The sequence below is a fragment of the Orcinus orca genome, chromosome 11, assembly GCF_937001465.1.
Source record: "Orcinus orca chromosome 11, mOrcOrc1.1, whole genome shotgun sequence".
Classification (NCBI taxonomy): Eukaryota; Metazoa; Chordata; class Mammalia; order Artiodactyla; family Delphinidae; genus Orcinus; species Orcinus orca.
This window is the reverse complement of record NC_064569.1, coordinates 48940668-48963373: the sequence shown is the minus strand read 5'-3', so window position 1 is coordinate 48963373 and position 22706 is coordinate 48940668. Positions and strand designations below refer to the sequence as shown.

General features: G+C 37.6%; 2 protein-coding genes across 2 annotated transcripts in view; one reads left to right on the top strand and one right to left on the bottom strand.

Annotated features, from left to right (window-relative positions):
- Positions 1-22706, top strand: part of TAFA2 (TAFA chemokine like family member 2) — a 555918-nt gene that overhangs the window by 457337 nt on the left and 75875 nt on the right. The window lies entirely within an intron of this gene.
- USP15 (ubiquitin specific peptidase 15) overlaps positions 1-22706 on the bottom strand; it is a 692408-nt gene that overhangs the window by 640169 nt on the left and 29533 nt on the right. The gene's annotated exons all lie outside the window — the stretch shown is intronic.

The window sequence follows — 22706 nt, the reverse complement described above, 5'->3', positions numbered from 1 at the left end:
TTAAAAGTGAAAAGTGTATTTAACTCAAACATTTGGTAATAAAGCTTATGTGCAAATTTGGTACAAGTCATATAGAGACCCAGTGGAGCTGAGAATGAAGGAAGCTGTGTTTTCTATCTGCCTTTGTTTCTTGGCTGAAAGCTATTCTAGGATATGCTGCTTCTTGCTGGGTTCAAACTGTTGGCCCTTGGCCCTATGAAGGAAAAATGGAGAACAAAATTTGTTGATGCTGAGTGTTTCCTCTTAAAGATCATATAATCCATTATCTTAGATAACATTCTACAGAACATTTTAAATATCTCATGTATCTAGTAGATCTCTGTATCACTGATCTTTAGTATCTTTTTGTAAGACATTTAACAATATAACATGTAAGTATGAGAGAACTTTGCATTTGATGGCGGTACTATTATATGCTCATTCCTATTCGGTAGAAACACTGTGAAACACAGGTACCTAGAGTAGTCAAATTCATAGAGACTGAAAGTAGAAGGGTGGTTGCCAGGGGTTATGGGGGGAGAGGGGAATGGGGAGTTAGTGTTTAATGGGTACAGAGTTTCGGTTTGGGAAGATGAAAAGTTCTGGAGTTGGATGGTGGTGATGGTCGTACAACAATGTGAATGCACTTAATACCACTGAACTCTACACTTAAAAATGGTTAAAATCGTAAATTTTACATTATGTATATTTTTCCATAATAAAAAAATTAATCACGTTGTCAAGGGCAGTGTTTTTCAAACTGCAAACCATGATGCATTAGTTGATCATGAAAGCAATTAATAGGTCATGATCAGCATTTAAACAAATGAAAGAAAGAGAATAGAACGGAATAAAACATACAAATGCATTGCTCATAGTAAGGGTAAGAAGTATGGTTCAAACTTGTGTTTCACGATAATTTAGCCAGTTGGTATTGGTATGGTGGTAATGTGGTGTACTGATGCCTTAGTCTCTTGGTTAATGCTCTATTCTGAAAGATGGATGCCTGTAACACACTGGTTGTTAAATATTTGGAAAATCACCTCTGTGTGTATAGCGTACTGGATCATGATATAAAATATATTTCTTATTGTGGCGGATAGTCAAAAAATTGAAAGACAAAACTTTCAGATGGGAGAAAGTCTTACTGACAGGCAGCAAACTCTTGCATCAGCAAGCCCAGCGAACTGGTGTCCAGCACATGCCTACAGCTGTAATTGAAGCATTGGCAATAAAGCTTTATCTGTCTCTCTGGCCATGGAGGGGTCTTGATTTTGTGGAAGATGAGATCACCTATTCAGAGAAACATCTTTCACCAGTGCTAAAGCACTGATTGAATAAAATAAGTCCCTGTACACCCAGGAGGCTGAAGTCAGATGGAGGAAATCTGGCCAGGTCTTAGAGTTTTTACATGAAGTACTCCACCTGTGGTTTTCTGGGGTTTTTTGTTGTTGTTGTAGGTTTTTTTAATAACAGATTTTTGCACCCAGCTGAGTCTAGGCCAATTTGCCGTGTAATTCCTATAAAATTTTTCCTGACTCAGCAGCTGTAAATCCATTCAGCTGTCCTTTGCAGCTCATGGGCAGTGTCCCAGTACTATCTGAGACTTAATTTCACTGGGTCATTAGTGCATAACTCTCTAGAGAATGCTTCCATTTTAGTTTTCCTTGATTTTTTTCCAAAGAGGAAAAGTCTTGCTTGACAGATGGCTATGACTGGTGGCTGGCAAGCAAGCTGATGGAGGAGGATTTTTTTCCTCTGGAATGTGCAGTGGGGCATGCTCAGCAGTGTCGCTGTGGCAAACTGTTCATTAGCCTTGCTTTGGGAGGCTACTAGAGTTGCTGTTGGCGCATGATGCTGTGTGAACTCTGCTCACATCTAGCTGGACTCAATAGGTTAATTGCTCAGTGGAATCAGCTCTTCCGTGTTAGCTGGCCTAACATCTGGGTGGTAAACATCAAGAATTACTCGTGTGAATTCACAACTGCTGTCTCTGGTCTGATTGAGAGTTTTGTAACAGCTGTTTGAAACATGTATGATGAAGCATGTCTGCTTTACCTGTACTACTTGCTAGTTGTTAGGTATGTTTCTGCATTTACTTTTATGTAAAACTGTGCAGTCAGTAAATTTCAGATTGAGAAAGACTCCCTGTCATTTCTTGTAATCTGGGACCAAGAAGATGCTTCACAATATTGTTCAGAGCTAAAGAATTAGACAAGTTTAAATATAAGTTAATTTTGTCATCTATTCATCACAAAGACAGTAGCTGGACTCAAAACTGCCAGACACCCATGAGTTTTCTAGTCAAACCACAATTTTAATAATACCTTTCAAATCTCATTTCTTGATTCTTATTTTCCTTTTGAGTAAGAAATTTCTTCCTTAGAATAGGAAAATAATGTAATTTTTCCTTGTTTTCTTCTTTTCTAAAATCTTGCCTTCCTGCTTTTTCCTACCTCACCTTAGCTTCCAACTCCCAGGCAACCATGAATCTGCTTTCTGTCATTATAAATTAGTTTGAATTTTTCTAGATTTTATATAAATGAAATTATATTCCTTAAGTCTGGCTTCTTTCATTCAGCATAATTATTTGAGAAGTATCCACGTGTTGCTTGTATGAATAGTTCACTGCTTTTTAATACTTAGTAGTATTATGTTGCATGATTAGATCACAATTTGTTTATCCATTCACCTGTTGATGGCTATTTGAGTCATTTGAAGTGTTCTATGGGTGTGCCTCTGTGTGTGTGTGTGTGTGTGTGTGTGTGTGTCTGCTATAAACATTTATTTACAAGTCTTTATGTTGACATGTGCTTTTATTTCTTTTGGGAACATACTAGGAGTAGAATGACTAGGTCATATGGTATATTTAGCACTTTAAGAAATTGTCAAACAATTTTTCAAAGTTGTTGTTCCATTTTTACATTTGCACTAAGTGTATGTGAGACTTCTAGTTTTTCCATTTCCTTCACATCATCACCAACACTTGGTTTAGTTAGTCTTTTCAATTTTAGCAATTCTGATACGTGTGTAAGAATGTATCATTCTGGTTTTGTTTGAATTTTCCTAATGACTACTGATGTTGAACATCCTTTCACATGCATACGTGCTGCCTGTTTTATTTTTTTATTGTGGAGGTGTTCCTTTTGCGTGTTTAGACAATATTCCCAGCACCATTTGTTGAAAGGTTGTCTTTTCTCCTCTAAATTGCCCTTGCATTTTCGTTGAAAGTCAATTGTCCGTATAGGTGTGTGTCTATTTCTGGACTCTTTATTATGTTCCACTCATCTGTTTTTCTATCTTTATGTCAGTACTATATAGTCTGGATTATTCTAGCTTAATAATAAGTCTTAATATAAGGAGGTATTAGTTCTCTTTGTTTTTCTTTTTCAAAGTTATCTTGGGTATGCTAGGTCCTTTTCATTTCTGTAGTAATTTTAGTTGCTGTTTATAAAATTCTACAAAAACCTCCTGCTAGGCTTTTGGTATCCGCTAAGATTGCAATAAATCTGAAGATCAATTTGGGGAGAACTGACGTCTTAACAGTGTTAAATATTTTGACTTTCGAACGAGATATATCTCTCCATTAACTTGGATTTTTCTTAGTTTCTTTCAACAGTATTTTGTAATTCTCAGTATATACAGCTTGCACATCTTTTCTCACTTTTATTCCTAAAGCATTTCATAAGTTGTGATGCTATTTACAAATTTTTTCAATTTCTAATTGTTGCTCATATACAGAAATACTATTTATTTTTGTATATTAATGTTGTGTCCTGAAACCTTGCTAAACTCAGTTCCAGTATCTTCTCTGTAGATTCTATAGGGTTTTCTACATAGGTGATCATGTTGTCAACAAATACAGTTTTACATCTTCCTTTCCAATCTGGATGCTTTTTATATCTTTATCTTGCCTGATCGAACTATCCAGAACTTCCATTAAACAGTTGATAGAGGTTGTAAGAGTGGACATCTTTGTCTTGCTTCTGATTTTAGGGAGAAAATATCAATCACTCACAATTCTGTAGGATAGTTGTAGGTTCTCCATAGATATCCTTTATCAAGTTTAGCAGGTTGTCTTCTATTCCTAATTTGCTGAGAGTTTTTTTTTATCATGAATACATGTTAGATTTAGTCAATTGCTTGTTCTCTATTTATCAAAATCATTTTTTCAGTTTATTAATATGGCAGATTACATGATTTTCAGATGTCAAACTCTGCATTCCTAAGATAAACACCATTTGGTCAATCTGTTATCATTTTTATATATTATTATATTTGTTTTGCTAAAATTTTGTTTAAAATTCTTAAACCTATATTCATCAGGGAATTTTTCTATAGTTTTCTTTTCTTATAATGTGTTTGTTTGTTTTGTTATCAGGGTAATGAGGGCCTCAGAGAATGAGTGGGGAAATAATATCCCCTCTTCAATTTTCAGAAAGTCTTGATAGAAATGGTATTATGTCTTCCTTAAAGACATTTATAGAATTAACAAGTGAAGCCAGCTAGGCCTAGATTTCTCACTGTGGGAAAGTTGTAAACTAAAAATTCAATTTCTTCAATAGATATGGACTATTTATTTGGGTTATACTGTTCTTCTTGAGTAAGGTTTGGTAGCTTATGTTTTTCAAGGAATTTGTCCATTTCATCTAAATCATTAAAATTATTGGCCCAAAGTTATTTTTTTCCCCTTTTAGTATCTATAAAATTTGTAGTGATGTCACATCTCTCATTCTTGTTATGGGTAATTATTTTTCTTCTCACATTTGTTCCTGATAACCCAGGCTAGAGGTTTATGAATTTTATTGAATGTCTCAAAGAATCAGCTTCTGGTTTTATTAATATTCTCTATTTTTCTAGTTGACTGGTTTTTAACTCTAATATTTATTATTTCCTCTCTTTTGCTTACTTTGCATTTAGTTTCCCCTTCTTTTTCTATAATTTCTTAAGATGGAAGCCAAGGTCATTGATTTAAGATTCTTATTCCGTTATAATTTAGTTGCTTAGTCCTGTAAGTTTCCCAGCATCCCATAAATTTTGACAGATTATATTTCATTTTCATTAAAAATTTCAGTTAAAAACAACTTTTAACTTCCCTTTTCATGTCTCCTTTGATCTATGCCTTATTTAGAAGTGTATTATTTTGTTTCCAAATATTTGGGCAATTTCTAGATCTCTCCCTATTGTTGACTTCTAATTTAATTCCATTGTGGCCTTTGTATAACTTGATTGTTATATCCTCTTGATGAACTGATTCTTTATCCCTGTTTGTATTCGTTTTTGCTCCTGTTAATATTCTTTGCACTGGAATCAACTTTGTCTGAAATTAATACTCACACCAGCTGTTTTGATTAGTGTTTGCATGGTGTGGCTTTTTCCATCCTTTTATTTTAACATATTTGTGTCCTTATATTTACAGATGATTTCCTGTAGCCAGAAGATAGTTGTGTCTAGAAGTTTCATCTAATTTACTTATCTCTGCCATTTAATCAGAATATTTAGATAATTTTGTTTAATTTGATTATATGGTTAAGTTTATTTATTTATTTACTTTTTTAACCTTAAAAAATCTGTGTATTTTATTTTATTTTATTTTAACACCTTTATTGGAGTATACAATGTTGTGTTAGTTTCTGCTGTATAACAAAGTGAATCAGCTATACATATACATATATCCCCATATCCCCTCCCTCGTTTGTCACCCTAACACCCTCCCTATCCCATCCCACTAGGTGGTCACAAAACACCAAGCTGATCTCCCTGTGCTATGCAGCTGCTTCCCACTAGCTATCTATTTTACATTTGGTAGTGTATATATGTCACTGCCACTCTCTCACTTCATCCCAGCTTACCCTTCCCTCTCCCTGTGTCCTCAAGTCCATTCACTACATCTGCGTCTTTATTCCTCTCCTGCAAATAGGTTCATCTGTACCACTTTTTTTTTTTTTTTAGATTTCATATATATGTGTTAGCATATGGTATTTGTTTTTCTCTTTCTGACTTACTTTACTCTGTGTGACAGACTCAAGGTCCATCCACCTCACTACAAATCACTCAATTTTGTTTCTTTTTGTGGCTGAGTAATATTCCCTTGTATATATGTGCCACATCTTCTTTATCCGTTCATCTGTTGATGGACAATTAGTTTGCTTCCATGACCTGGCTATTGTGAACAGTGTTGCAATGAACATTGTGGTATGTGACTCTTTTTGAATTATGGTTTTCTCAGGGTATATGCCCAGTAGTGGGATTGCTGGGTCGTTTGGTAGTTCTATTTTTTGTTTTGTTTTGTTTTGTTTTTTTGCGGTACACGGGCCTCTCACTGCTGTGGCCTCTCCTGTTGTGGAGCACAGGCTCCAGACACGCAGGCTCAGCGGCCATGGCTCACGGGCCCAGCCACTCCCCGGCATGTGGGATCTTCCCGGACCGGGGCACGAACCCGTGTCCCCTGCATCAGCAGGCGGACTCTCAACCACTGTGCCACCAGGGAAGCCCTATTTTTAGTTTTTTAAGGAGCCTCCATACTGTTCTCCATAGTGGCTGTATCAATTTACATTCCCACCAACAGTGCAAGAGGGTTCCCTTTTCTCCACACCCTCTCAAACATTTACTGTTGGTAGATTTTTCAATGATGGCAATTCTGACCAGTGTGAGGTACTACCTCATTGTGGTTTTGATTTACATTTCTCTAATGATTAGTGGTGTTGGTAGCTTTGTAGTATAGTCTGAAGCCAAGGAGCCTGATTCCTCCAGCTCTGTTTTTCTTTCTCAAGATTGTTTTGGCTATTCAGGGTCATTTGTGTTTCCATCAAAATTGTAAATTTTTTTTTTCTAGTTCTGTGAAAAATGCTATTGGTAGTTTGATAGGGATTGCATTGAATCTGTAGATTGCTTTGGGTAGTATAGTCATTTTCACAATGTTGATTTTTCCAATCCAAGAATGTGGTATGCCTTTCCATCTGTTTGTATCTTCTTTAATTTCTTTCATCAGTTTCTTATAGTTTTCTGCATACAGGTCTTTTGTCTCCTTAGGTAGGTTTATTCCTAAGTATTTTAGTGGTAAATGGGAGTGTTTCCTTAAATTCTCTTTCAGATTTTTCATCATTAGTGTGTAGGAATGCAAGAGATTTCTGTGCATTAATTTTGTATCCTGCTACTTTACCAGATTTATTGATTAGCTCTAGTAGTTTTCTGATAGCATCTTTAGCATTCTCTATGTATAGTATCATGTCGTCTGCAAACAGTGACAGTTTTACTTCTTCTTTTCTGATTTAGATTCCTTTCATTTCTTATTTTTCTCTGATTGCTGTGGCTAAAACTTCCAAAACTATGTTGAATAATAGCAGTGAGATGGGCAACCTCGTCTTGCTCCTCATCTTAGTGGAAACAGTTTCAGTGTTTTACCATTGAGAACGATGTTGGCTGTGGGTTTGTCATATATGGCCTTTACTTGCTTGAGGTAAGTTCTCTCTGTGCCTACTTTCTGGAGGGTTTTTATCATAAATGGGTGTTCAGTTTTGTCAAAAGCTTTTTCTGCATCTATTGAGATTATCATATGGTTTTTATCCTTCAATTTGTTAATATGGTTTATTGCATTGATTGATTTGCATATATTTAAGAATCTTTGCAGTCATGGGATAAACCCCACTTGATCCTGGTGTATGATCCTTTTAATGTGCTGTTGGAATCTGTTTGCTAGTATTTTGTTGAGGATTTTTGCATCTATGTCCATCAGTGATATTGGCCTGTAGTTTTCTTTTTTTTGTGACATCTTTGTCTGGTTTTTGTATAAGGGTGTTGGTGGCCTCGTAGAATGAGTTTGGGAGTGTTCCTCTGTCTGCTGTATTTTGGAAGAGTTTGAGAAGGATCAGTGTTAGCTCTTCTCTAAATGTTTGATAGAATTCGCTGGTGAAGCCATCTCATCCTGGGCTTTTTTTGTTGGAAGATTTTTAATCACAACTTCAATTTCAGTGCTTGTGATTGGTCTGTTTATATTTCCTATTTCTTCCTGGTTCAGTCCTGGAAGGTTGTGCTTTTCTAAAAATTTGTCCATTTCTTCGAGGTTGTCCATTTTAGTCGCAGGTAGCTGCTTCCAATAATCTCTCATGATCCTCTGTATTTCTGCAGCGTCAGTTGTTACTTCTCCTTTTTCATTTTTAATCCTGTTGATTTGAGTCTTCACCCTTTTTTTCTTGATGAGTCTGGCTAATGGTTTATCAATTTTGTTTATCTTCTCAAAGAACCAGCTTTTAGTTTTATTGATCTTTGCTATTGTTTCCTTCATTTCTTTTTCATTTATTTCTGATCTGATCTTTATGATTTCTTTCCTTCTGCTAACTTTGGGGTTCTTTTGTTCTTCTTTCTCTAATTGCTTTAGGTGTATGCTTTGGTTGTTTATTTGAGATTTTTCTCGTTTCTTGAGGTAGGATTGTATTGCTATAAACTTCCCTCTTAGAACTGCTTTTGCTGCATCCCATAGGTTTTGGGTCTTGATGTTTTCATTGTCATTTGCTTCTAGGTATATTTTGATTTCCTCTTTGATTTCCTCTTGGTTATTTAGTAGCATACTGTTTAGCCTACATGTGTTTGGGGGTTTTTTTTTTACAGTTTTTCTCCTTAATTTATATCTAGTCTCATTGCATTGTGGTCAGAAAAGATACTTAATATGATTTCAATTTTCTTAAATTTACCAAGGCTTGATTTGTGACACAAGATATGATCTATCCTGGAGAATGTTCCATGAGCACTTGAGAAGAAAGTATATTTTGTTGTTTTGGGATGAATGTCCTATATATATCAATTAAGTTCATCTTGTTTAATATGTCATTTAAAGCTTGTGTTTCCTTATTAATTTTCATTTTGGAGGATCTGTCCATTGGTGAAAGTGAGGTGTTAAAGTTCCCTACCCTGATCGTTTTATTGTCAATTTCCCCTTTTATGGATGTTAGCATTTGCCTTGTGTATTGAGGTGCTCCTATGTTGGGTGCATAAATATTTACAATTGTTATATCTTCTTCTTGGATCGATCCCTCGATCATTATGTAGTATCCTTCTTTGTCTCTTGTAATAGTCTTTATTTTAAAGTCTATTTTGTCTGATATGTGAATTGCTACTCCAGCTTTCTTTTGATTTCCATTCTCATGGAATATCTTTTTCCATCCGCTCACTTTCTGCATGTGTCCCTAGGTCTGAAGTGGGTCTCTTTTAGACAGCATATATACGGGTCTTGTTTCTGTGTCCATCCAGCCAGTCTATGTCTTTTGGTTGGAGTATTTAATCCATTTACATTTAAGGTAATTATCAATATGTTTGTTCCTATTGCCATTTTCTCAATTGTTTTGGGTTTGTTAGTTTAGGTCTTTTTCTTCTCTTGTGTTTCCTGCCTAGAGAAGTTCCTTTAGTATTTGTTGTAAAGCTGGGTTTGTGGTGCTGAATTCTCTTAGCTTTTGCTTGTCTGTAAAGGTTTTAATTTCTCCATGGAATCTGAATGAGATCCTTGCTGGGTAGTCATCTTGGTTGTAGGCTTTTCTCTTTCATCACTTTAAATATGTCCTGCCACTCCCTTCTGGCTTGCAGAGTTTCTGCTAAGAAATCAGCTGTTAACCTTATGGGGATTCCCTTGTATGTTTTTTGTTGCTTTTCCCTTTCTGCTTTTAATATTTTTTCTTTGTATTAATTTTTGATAGTTCGATTAATATGTGTCTTGTCATTTTTCTCCTGGATTTACCCCGTATGGGACTGTTTGTGCTTCCTGGACTTGATTGACTATTTCCTTTCCCATATGAGGGAAATTTTCAACTATAATCTCTTCAAATATTTTCTCAGTCCCTTTATTTTTCTCTTCTTCTTATGGGACCCTTGTAATTCGAATGGTGGTGTATGTAATATTGTCCCAGAGGTGTCTGAGACTGGCCTCAATTCTTTTCATTCTTTTTTCTTTATTCTTCTCTGTGGTAATTATTTCCAATATTTTATCTTCCAGGTCACTTATCCATTCTTATCCCTCAGTTAGTCTGCTCTTGATTTTTTCTAGAGGATTTTTAATTTCATTCATTGTGTTGTTCATCTTTCTTTGTTTGCTCTTTAGTTCTTCTAGGTCTTTGTTAAACATTTCTTGTATATTCTCCATTCTGTTTCCAAGATTTTGGATCATCTTTACTATCATTACTCTGAATTCTTTTTCAGGTAGTCTGCCTATTTCCTCTTCATTCATTTGGTCTGGTGGGTTTTTACTTTGCTCCTTCATCTTCTGCGTATTTCTCTGTCTTCTAATTTTGCTTATAGTTACCATTGTTTTTGGTGTCTTCCCCCAGTGGGTGAGGTTGGTTCAGTGGGTTGTGTAGGCTTCCTGGTGGAGGGGACTAGTGCCTGTGTTCTGGTGTATGAGGCTGGATCTTGTCTTTTTGGTGGGCAGGACTGTGTCCTGTGGTATGTTTTGGGGTGTCTGTGAACTTAATATGATTTTAGGCCCCCTCTCTGATAATGGGTGGGGTTGTGTTCCTGTGTTGCTAGTTGTTTGGCATGGAGTGTCCAGCACTGGAGCTTGCTGGTCATTGAATGGTGCTGGGTCTTAGCGTTGAGACAGAGATTTCTGAGAGATCTCTTGCCCATTGATATTACGTGGGGCCGGGAGGTCTCTGGTGGTCCATTGTCCTGAACTCAGCTCTCCCACCTCAGAGGCCTGACACCCGACCGGAGCACCAAGATCCTGTCAGCCACATAGCTCAGAAGAAAAGGGAGAAAAAAATAGAGAAAGGGAAGAAATAATATAAAGAAAGTTATTAAAATTAAAATAATGTATTATTAAAAAATTAAAAAGTAATTAAAAAATAGAGAGCAACCAAACCAATAAGCAAATCCACCAATGATAACAAGCGCTAAAAACTGTATTAAGTAAACATAAAAATCAGAAACTAGTCAGTTGCATACAGCATACCCCAAGCCTACAGTTGCTCCCAAACTCCATTGCCTAAATTTCACGATGATTCGATGTCTATTAAGGTATTCCACAGATGCAGGGTACACTGAGTTTATTGTGGATATTTAATCCACTGCTCCTGCGGCTGCTGGGAGAGATTGCCCTTTGTTTTCACAGCTCCTGGCTTCAGCTTTGGATTTGACCCCACCTCTGCATTTAGGTCGCCCTCTGGCGTCTCTTCTTTGCACAGACAGAAGGGGTTAAAGGAGTGGCTTATTAGGGGGCTCTGGCTCACTCAGGCCGGTGGGGGAGGGGTACGGAATGTGGGGCAAGACTGTGGTGGCAGAGGCCGGCGTGATGCTGCAACAGCCTGAGACGTATCGTGTGTTCTCCTGGGGAAGTGGTCCCTGGATCACGGGACCCTGGCAGTGGTGGGCTGCACAGGCTCCCAGGAGGGGAGGTGTGGATGGTAACCTGTGCTTGCACACAGGCTTCTTGGTGGCTGCAACAGCAGCCTTAGCATTTCATGCCCGTCTCTGGTGTCCGCACTGATAGCCGTGGCTCTCACCCATCTCTGGAGCTTGTTTAGGCGGTGCTCTGAATCCCCTCTCCTTGCACATCCGAAACAGTGGTCTCTTGCCTCTTAGGCAGGTCCAGACTTTTTCCCGGACTCCCTCCTGGCTAGCCATGGCGCACTAACCCCCTTCAGGCCGTGTTCACACAGCCAACCCCAGTTCCCTCCCTTGGATCTGACCTCCGAAGCCCGAGCCTTAGCTCCCAGCCCCCACCTGCCCCAGCGGGTGAGCAGACAAGCCTCTCAGGCTGGTGAATGCTGGTCGGCACCGATCCTCTGTGTTGAAATCTCTCCACTTTGCCCTCTGCACCTCTGTTGCTGTGCTCTCCTCCGTGGCTCCGAAGCTTCTCCCTGCCCACACTGCCGTCTCTGCCAGTGAGGGAGCTTCCTAGTGTGTGGAAACTTTTCCTGCTTCACAGCTCCCTCCAGAGGTGCAGGTCCCATCCCTATACTTTTGTCTCTGTTTTTTCTTTTTTCTTTTGCCCTACCCAGGTACGTCGGGAGTTTCTTTCCTTTTGAGAAGTCTGAGGTCTTCTGCCAGCATTCAGTAGGTGTTCTGTAGGAGTTGTTCCACATGTAGATGTATTTTTGATATATTTTTGGGGAGGAAGGTGATCTACATGTCTTACTCCTCCGCTGTCTTCAAGGTCCTCCCCTTTGGTTAAGTTTAAATCGCTCATCTGCCTATTTTTATCTGTTTGTCCTATATATTCTTTATTCGTTTTTTAATTCTTTTTTCTTTTCCTGAGTTCTCTTGGACTGAGTAATCTTTATGATTCTGTTGTATCTGTTGTATCTTATGATTCTGTTGTATCAAAAGTCTTGCTAGCTATAACTTATTTTGTTTTTGCATTGGATGCTTTAGAGTATATAGTACATATCCTTAACTCAAGGAAACAGTCTACCTTTCAGTGATATTATGATGCTTCATGTATAGTGTAAAAATCTTACAATAGCGTACTTCACCTTCTCCTTCCCGCAATCTTTGCTGTTGCTAGCTTACATTTCACCTTTACAGTTGTTAGAAACCTCAGACTACACTGTTATTGGTTGTTAGAAGACACTGTCTTTTAAATAATTAAATTATCAGAAAAATCTTATATATTTTTTCACATAATACTACATCCTGTACCCTTCATTCCTTTGTATATATTCATATTTCCATTTGGTACTCTTTCCTTATGTCTAAAGGACTTCCTTTAACATTTCTTGTAGTGCAGCTCTGCTCCTGATGAATTATTTCCGCTATTGTATGTCTAAAGATGTCTTTATTTTGCTTTCAGTTTTAAAAGATATTTTTTGCTGGATATAAAATTATTGGTTACAGTTTTTATCTTTCAACCTCGAAAAGATATTGCATTACCTCTCACTTGCATTGTTTCCAGTGAGAAATCTGCTGTCACCCTCATCTTTGTTCTTTTGGGCCTAACAGGTCTCTTTTCTCTGGCAGCTTTTATGATTTTCTGTTTATCAGAGTAATATGATTATAATGTTCCTTGAAGCAGTTTTCTTCATGTTTCTTTCTTGTACTTAGGGTTTGGTGAACTTTTTGGATCTGTGGGTTTAATTTTTAATCAAATTTGGGGGATTTTTACCCATCAGTTCTTCAAATATTTTTTCTATCCCCCAACCTCTCTCCCTTCCTTCAGAAACTCAAACCGGATGAAAAAAAAAATGTAGTTGAAAAATACACAATCTAAAAAAAGAAAATCCAATTACACATATTTTAGGCCCATAGCTCACTGACCCTCTGCTTATGTTTTATTTTTTTAGTTTTTATTTCTCTCTGTGTTTTATTTTGGATAATTGCAGTTACTATGTCTTTATGTTTACTGTTTCCTTCTGCAGTGTCTAAACCACCGTTAATCCTATCCTGTGTATTGTTTCATCTCAGACATTGTAGCGTTCATATTCAGAGTTCCATTTGAATTGTTTTTATATTTTCCTTTTCTCTAAATATTTTCAATCATTTTTTTCTCTAACCTCTTGAACATGTGGAACACAAATACAGTAACTGATTTGATGTTTGTCTGCTAATTCTTATTTATTTTTAGATTTTTTTTTTTTTGATGTAGACCATTTTTAAAGTCTTTATTGAATTTGTTACAACATTGCATGTGGGATCTTAGCTCCCCAACCAGGAATCAAACCTGCACCTCCTGCATTGGAAGGCAAAGTCTTAACCACTGGACCACCAGGGAAGTCCCATTGTCTGCTAATTCTAACATCTGTGTCAATTATAGATCAGTTTCAATTGCTTTATTATTTTATTTTCTTTATTATAGGTCATGCTTTCCTGCCTCTTTGCATGTCTGGTAATTTTTGACTGGTTGAAAGTCTTTGTGAATTTTACCTTTTTGGCTGCTGGATTTTTTTAAAATTAGAAATACTGTTAAACTTCATTTTGGTACACTGTTAAGTTACTTGGAAACAGTGTTATCTTCTCTGGGTCTTGCTTTTTAAGATTAGTAAGGCAGGACCAGAGCAGCATTTAGTCTAGAACTAATTATCCTCTACTACTGAGGCCAGGCCCTTCTGAGTATTCTATTCAATGCCTCATGAATTATAAGATTTTCCAGTCTGGCTGTTGAAACCAGACACCATTCCCAGTCCTGTGTGATCTCTGGCTACTGTTACTTTTAATCCTTTTGGGTGTTTCTTTTCCCTGCCTCAAATAGTTTCTTCATAAGCATGTGCTGATCAGTACTTTGCTGAATACTTGCGTTCTCTCTCTGTACAGTGTCTCCTCTCTGGTAAACCGTTTTGTAAACTCTAGCTGCTGTTTTCCCCCCAGACTCACAACTCTGTCTCCTCAGTTCAGAGTCAGCCAGGTTCCATCTGGGATCTTCCTCCCTATTTTTTTTTTTTTTTAAGTTTAATACCTCATTTTGTATGTGATTCTTATAGAGATTAAACTATTCCCATATTGGGAATTAGTTTCCTTTGGAGAAAACATGAAACTTTAATTCTTTAGTCACCGAAATTTTTTTAAAGTAACTTCCAATATACCACAGTTAGTTTAAGGCTTATAACAAGTATCTGGCTATTTGGTGATTAAAGCCATTTCGACTGCATAAAACTAGAATTTGGAAACTGAAGAGCTGAGTTTCAGTCCTGGCTCTATCACTTATTAATGATGTGGCCTTAAGCAAGTTGCTAAACCTCTCTGAGCCTGTTTCTAAAAGTGTGAATTTTCCATGCCTACCTGTTATGAAGTTACAAAGTTTATATGAGATAATAGATGTAAGAGAACAGATTCAGTATGCTATTCTGGGCTGTTCTTAAAGGTAATATTTGGTTTTTTTTTTTTTTTTTGGATACCAGTTGAGGAAAAAGATCTGGTTTAGATGGTAATATAAAGACATACTGAATCATTACAAATTGAGTATGAGCTACTGATACAGAGGTTTATGGATAGAAGTTACCTTTATGCATGCTTTTTATTTCACTGTTAGAACAGCAAGTTTTGATAATATGGCATATTTATCTTATAACTTAGAAAGTACTTTTAAGAGTAAAATCCTCATAAACAATATATTTTGCTAAAGCACTTTTTGTGTTTTGTGCTCAATTTTTAATTTCTCACATTTCTAATATCTCCTATTTTTATTGATAATTATTTTATTTTTCCAACATTTCTTACATAGGATTTTGAGAGGAGCCATGTGTATATATAAATCATTCATTTTTTTTCTGCCTGTATCAGAGTCAATATTTTGGCATCAGTAAACAATTATAATACAAATTTCTTCATATAGTCACAGTGCAGAGGTATTATACTCCACATCCTTACAGAAAGTTCAAGGCATGATTGGCATTTCATGGGCTGCAGAAAGGCAGGATGTGCACCTGGCTTCCAGAACTGTGAGAAATCAATGTTTGTTGTTTAAGCCACCCAGCCTATTGTATTGGTGTTATAGAAGCTGTAACTGACTAAGTCGCCTAGGTCTCCTACTCACCATCCTTCCTTTCCCCTCTTCACTTTCCTTTGTTTCTGTTAAGGAGGACTTATTTCCAAACTCTTCAAAAGAATTAGATTATGACCTTTCCTTCTCTCCTATTTTCCTTCCCTTTTCCAGAAAAGGCCTGTCTCACAAGAGAAAGCATGACCACCCAAATAAACCTTGGGATGACAAAAGTATACTGCTTTCATAAAGTGGCCGTGCTGCTTTTATGTCTCTGACTTCCAGTTAATCTTCTGCTTATGCATGATCTAAAGTTTGTCTTAGGTTACTTAAGTAAAAACACCACTAGAGTCATCTCCTCTGACTAAATGAACTACTAGTAAATGCCTTGAAATGAAACATTCAGCTACATCAATATTGAAAGGACATACTTCTATTCCTTCTTAATGACATTGAATTTGCTTTAAAATTGTAAATATAGGGTGCTGAATTCTTGGGTTTTTAGTGGGGTCTTGTTGATGATTTTGTCTTGGGACCTAAGAATCCGAATGAATTAAATTTGAAATAATTTAGTACAGCAGAAACCAACACAATGTTATACAGCAACTATACTCCAATAAAAATTCATAAAAAAAGAAAGTAAAATAATTTAAAATACTAATCACCTACTGCTTTACTAGTTTAAAAAGCAGATCCCCTTGTCCACTTCCCTTTCTGAAGTAATTTTCTATTAATGTAGTAAGTAATGTCAGGTCTGGGATAGGAAGTGAAGAATACTTTGTTAGCTTCTGGTCTGACATAGCCTTAGTGTTCATTAATTTCAATTCAATAAATGTTTATTGAATACTTACTCTGTGCCAAACTCAAGAAATCCCTGTCTTAGGTGAGGAAGCCAATTCTTACAATAGAGTATGATAACTAAGTACACTGGTGGGGCAAGAGAGGAGCTGTAACAAGCTCTTCAGTTTATTACCAGAAATAAGACTTGATTCTGTCATGTGTGATTAGACATATGAAATCAAAGCCTATTCACATGAACCTGTCTTAACCAAAATAGGGAGGCGTTATTCAACAATTCCATGTAAAATGAATATTAATTTCTGTATTCATTACAATATCCCTTAATAGCTTTGTTTTCATATTTCTGATTGATCTTCTGTGGGCTCCAAACACTGCAGACTTCCTTGACTGGGGCTGTCTGTCAGGTAGTTAATGATCTGTAAGCAGTGTTTTATGTAAGTAGTTTTCAAACAACTTATCGACCCTTTGATGTACAGTATGTTGAGAACTAAATATGTAAAGTATTTTAGCATAAATTCTCCACAATTAAATATTTTCCTCAAGCTTTAAGATTAAATTCTAGAACCTCCTGGAGAAAAATTATAAATGTCAGCTGTGCTTTTCATTATCAGGAAATAAAAGAGATCTTTCAAATGTTCCTAGGGGAAATAGGTTTCAAATCTTTGCTAAATACCTTAAACAAACAGGCAATAAATATATTTGCTTCACCTAAGCTCATAAATACTGCATTACGTATGATGTCAACTTTAGTTAAAACCTCTTCAAATAGTCCCTGAATTAAGAGGAGCTTGAAACCTGATTAAATAATGAAAGGATAGGGAAAATCTTTGCAAGTTTAATTTTTTAGGCTTAGAATTGAACCTTGTACCTTTGGGCTCAAATATTTCCATGGGAATATAGACTTTTTTAGTAGTCATTTATACCACCGTATATAACACACGATTCCTCCTGGCCCCAACCCCACTGTTTCCTAAGGGAGATCCCCCAGTTCAGGAGGTAAAAGAACAAAATTCAAACATGTAGAAAAGTTTTGTGAGCTTTATTGGTTGGTGAGTGACATGAAATCTCATAGACTTCCATTTTCACTTCTTTTATTGGCAACTATCCCTACGCGAAAGTAAAATTGCTGCTCTTCTTGATTTTTAATTGTAGTTATTATTATTTTAGCTCAATTATTTTGTTGGTTAGAGGTTTTTAGTAAAATTTTTTGTAGTAATATATAATTGTGTTACACTATTTTTTCTGTAAGATTCATTAATGACTTTAAGATATATATATTTATGGCTTGTTTCTAACGTTTTTACACTGAGGGCTTTTTTTTTCCAACATAGCATTGTCTGTCATGGAGGGGGATTGGTCATTTTTGCTTTGCCTGAGGCTGTGGTGTGCGTACACACACACACACACACACACACACACACACACACACAAATTTGATTCATGCCATAGAAAGAAGAGTAGTAAAACCATGTCAGATTTCAAGTACAGTGATATTCTAAAATCTAAGCTACTTTATAAATCAGAAGTGTTTAAGGAAACAAACCCTGAACATCTTCATTAATCAAGCCCGGTGTGGCTGCCTGTGTTTGCAGCGGCATGACAAAAATACCTCAGCTCCCAACTTCTTTTTATCCAAGCCCAGTTGGAAGTAGATGAGGCAGATTCTAGGCTAAGCCGTAGATCTTGTGAAATTTGCCTTTCCCCTCCTTTTCCTGACTTTCCCCTCCTGCACATTCCCCCTCTTTGTCCTTCTATTCCTCTCACGCTTCCTGCACCCATTTATACCTATTGATTGACTGCTTGCACCACTCCTGAAATGCCTTCACACTGAAGCGATACCTCAACCAGACTTTTATCTCTGATTGTAGGAGAGGCTTATTCCTTGTTAGGAAAACCTTGTTTCCTCTGCAAGCTGGTGAAGAGGTTGTTTTTGGAGAGTGAGGTAGGAGGAGGCCCTTGGGAGCTTCTGAAATCACAGTTGTCCTAGTCACGCACATTTGATTTAGACCTTATGATGTTTTCAGTATCCAAGCAGATGCTGTACGGTAAGCCCCTGTAAAAGAAAAAAATTGTGTGGACCCTTGTTAAAAAAGGCAAGGAAAACTTTATTCAAGACTATTGCCAAGGGAAGAGAGATGGAACTCCACTGAAATAAAAGGCAGGAGGATTTTTAAACACTGCAGGCGGCGGGGGAGGAGGGTGAGTTGGAGGACAAGTACTGGAGGACCTTGAGGGGAGACTGGTCAGTGCGATTATCTGTGTTCATCCGCATCTGCTAATTGGTGCAAATCAGAGTTAGGCTCCCACTCTCCCACAGAGACTGGTACACAGGCTCTATCTCCCTTGATGATTGTATTTCAAAGGGATGGCTTCTTTGAGGTCCTTGAGAAAAACATCCCTGGGTTGTAAAACTGGCAGGAGACTGGAAGAAGATTCACACCTGAAAGGGGCAGAAGAATTTTCAATTGCAAATTTGCTACAGTAAATGCTATAAGAAAAGGAAAGTCAGGGGACTATAGTGTGGGGAGAAAACCCCCCAAAAAACCTGTGTCAAGTTTAGTCAAGCTGAGAAACTGACCCCTTCTTGTCATCCACTTTCCACATTCTTTCCCTTTCTAACCCCACCTCTAAGCTCTCCAGTTGTTAAAAAACATTATCAAGGTTTCTCGTTCTCACTGAAATTGATTGAAGTTGATCTCATGTCCCGGCATTATTGGTTTCTTCCATTTGCGACCCTTGTCCTGCCCTAACACAGGTATACCTGTTGGCATTTATCCTCTCTCTCAGTAGGTTGCCTGCCCTCTCTTTTGATTTTAATCTGAGCTCTGCCGTTTCTTCCATATACCCTGTCCCTGAATCACCTACACTATGTTCTGGGATGTTTGACATTGTTTTCAGAATGGGCATTTAATGATTTTCATGTTGTAACTGTCCTTATTTGGACAGATATCCTCAGACACACCCGGAACACAGAATTATTTACACCTCTGGTTGTAAAGTTTTGCCTAAAATCAATATCGTTTGGGCTGCATTCTCTTCGTTAATAGAGATGTTCTCATACTGAGTATTAATATTTATAGTAACAAAACAAAGGAAAAGAGCAGATTGGATAGAAAGACACCACGGATGCAGCAGCTTTGCTTTCTGACAGTGAGAGGAAACCACGTGATTGCACCTGGGCAAACCTCCAGCCCAGCACAGGCTTTTCAAAGAAAACATGGCTGATGCTTTGGAGTGAAAAATCTCCATCCTCATGTAGGAAAGCATGTTTCCTACCAATTGATTTTAGTCTCCTCTAGAATTTTAGTCTCCCATAATCCCCACCATGAGAGTTCATAGGACATAATGATCCAAAGCAGCTTTCAAAAGCCTGGGTAGTTAGCCCAGAATAAGACCATTGTTAGCAAGGGCAGGCTTTAGCAGAACAGTTCAGGGTGAGCATTGGCTGTGATTATATGCTCCAGTTTGCACCCAGACAGTTCCATTTAATACCTATTATTCCAGCATAATCATTAATAACAAACCCCTTTACTCTCAAATGGGTCCTGATTTGGATAATAAATTATATGGTCACTTGAACTTTGTCACTCCAAGTACTGATTCCTTCTGAGGGTCCTCTACACCTGTATCCGTGTGTAGTCAGAGTACTCCTCATTCTACTTGCTTTCAGATGTGCAATTATTGGATTAAATTTTCTCATATTCACTCTTTCTCTTTCACACACACACACACACACATACACATGTACAGACATGCATACCACTACCTCCAAAGAAAAAAATGTACTTCTTAGGCTGACTACCTTTTAAGCATAATTTAAGAAGAAAAATGTTTTCTTAAATACAACATAATATGCAAAGATACTTGCCCGTAGTGAACGCGGAGCTTTGTATTATTGATATGACGCTAAGCACAGTTCCTTCTCCAACTGGGCTCATTGCTTTGTGTCTTCAAAGAGCAGAGATGTGGTGGTGACCTTTTATCTACAGAAAGATTTGAAAATTATTTTAAAGCAAGTTTGAAGCCAAAGGTTTGAAAATTATTTTAAAGCAAGTTTCCTCTTCCTTCTGTCTTTGTAAGCAAAGGGTAACTGGTAAAATGATTTATTTTCTTTGGTCTTAAGCAAATTCCCAGAAGCAAGTAAGGGGGTGGTTACTCATGGAGGAGGGTTAGTCATCTAGTTACAAGTGGACATTGGTATTCACATTTCTCAAAAGCTGAAATTGAATCTCAGAGCAATTACATAATTCATTGAAGACATTGCTAATAAGCAAGAGGGCCAGGGCTGATCTGATTTCATAGCCTGTATCCTGAATCAGTCCCCTGTGCTGCCTTCCAACTATGTCATAATTTGCTGAAAGTTTGGCTTCTCCACCAAGGCAGAGACTTTGACCTCCCTGTGTTCAGCATACCACGGGCATTGGGTAAATATTAAATGAACAAATTATTGAAGTCATGCATGAGAGGCAGAGGGAATAAGAATGACAGCCAGAGTGGGTGGGGGGCACAGGGTTGGACCTAAAACGTCAAGGATGGTGGCAAGTGTCTGTCAGTAAATGTTCACAAGACGTCATGAGGACTCTCACTAAGTCCCAGGTGAGAAGTCCCAGGTGAGAAGCACCTGGGAGTCCCAGGTGAGAAGCAAATTTAGCATGGGGTGGTGGGGGTCAAATGATATAATGAAGAATAAGGTTCAAGAGTGAGGGTTTGGTGGCAGAACAGTTTGATAGTTTTTCTGAGCAGCTTTCTTGCCCCTTAGGCTAGAGAGACAATTCAGGATTAAGGCGTGGGCTTTGAATTCACTGAAGCCACAGGTTGAGCCCTTTAAAAAAAACCAAAAGTATAGAGGTAACCGCTTTACATTCAGTATCCCATTTCATTCTCACAATGGTTTTTTGAGGTAGATAGTTTGATTCCTATTTTATGACCAAGCCCCCTGAGACTTTGGAGTGAAGTCACTTGAACGAGGTCATGCACAATAGGTCAGCTTTCCAATCCAGGTGCGTCTGACCCTAGAGAATGGGCTCTCAGCTGTCCTTCTCCTCAGAAGGGCTTCATGAGAATGCTGATGCCACTGAGGTAAGACCAAACCACCAACCGCATCTCACTCCCCATCAGTGACACTACCTCCTACTTCACCAGAGGTGTTAAGCAAATTGTCATTTCTATCAATAGCAAACATTTACAGAATATGTACCGTGGCCAGAATCTGTTGCAAATACTTTCTATGTATTAATTAATTAAGTCCTTAAGACAGTGCTATGAGGCACATACTATTTTTCTTCATTTTACAGATGAGGAAACTGAGCTCTAGAGACGTTAAGTAACTTGTCAAAGGTTATGTAGCTAGTAAAGAGCAGAACTGGAATTTGAATCCGAGTAGTCTGGCTCTAGAATTTGTGTCCTCAACTACAGTTGACCCTTGAACAGTGTGGTGGTGAGGGACATCCACCCCTGGAGCAGCCAACCATTCCCATAAAACTTACAGTCCACCCTCCGTGTACGTGGCTCCCACGCATCCAGAATTCTGCTTCTGCAAATGCAGCCGAGCACGGATGGTGCAGTACTGTGGAATTTACTACTGAAAAAAATCTGTGTGTAAATGAATCTGCACAGTCCAAACCCGTGTTGTTCAAGGGTCAACTGTGCTATGCGATTATTTACATTATCTACTGACTCTTCGATGAGAGGGTAACTTGCTGAGGACTATATCCATAAATTAGTTTCATTTAAAACCACTGCCATCGTCCTATCTTTCATCCTGAAGAGTGTTCTCGCAAGGATAATAGGAGCCCTGGATTTGTAATAGTGATGATAATAATAATAGTTAATAACCACTGAACATTGTCTATGTGGTAGACACAGTGCTAAGAGCTTTATCTCCCTTTTGTAATTTAATCTTCCCAACAACATTGTGAAGTAGGCTTATTATTCTTGTTTTGCAGATGAGGAAACTGCAGCTTGAGTGTAAGAAACTTGCTCAAAGTTACACAGCAAGTCACAGCTGTGTAAAAGCCAGCATCTGTCTGCTTTCCTCTTGAAACCACCAGATGCTCTGCTGCCTCCCAGCCTAAGGCTGCTTGAGCCTTTGATTCATTAATTAGTTTTGCTGGATGGTGTCCATTTTACACTGCCCATGAGGGCCTGTTACTGTACATGCTCACTTCGCTTTCAGGAGAAAAAAGGCAAATTACCAAAAGAACGAATTAACACCAGGGAACTTTTCCACAAAATAACATTCCTGGGATGCCACTTGGTTAGTATTCACTTACTGCTACATTTCACACTGTGTCATGTGTTTTTTTGCATCCGTTTAAAGCTATACTTCCAACACACCAGAGGACTGGATGCCTATAATCAAGGCAAAGATTAAACTGAAAAGTTAAATGAGGCTTAGGATATAAATGTTTAAAGAAGCAAGATAACTGTTTTAGAAAGTTTTATGTTATAAATATTTCAATATAAGGTTTTGGATAGTATATGTACTGTGGCTAAATATATACGTGTGTAAACAAAACAGAAATAAATA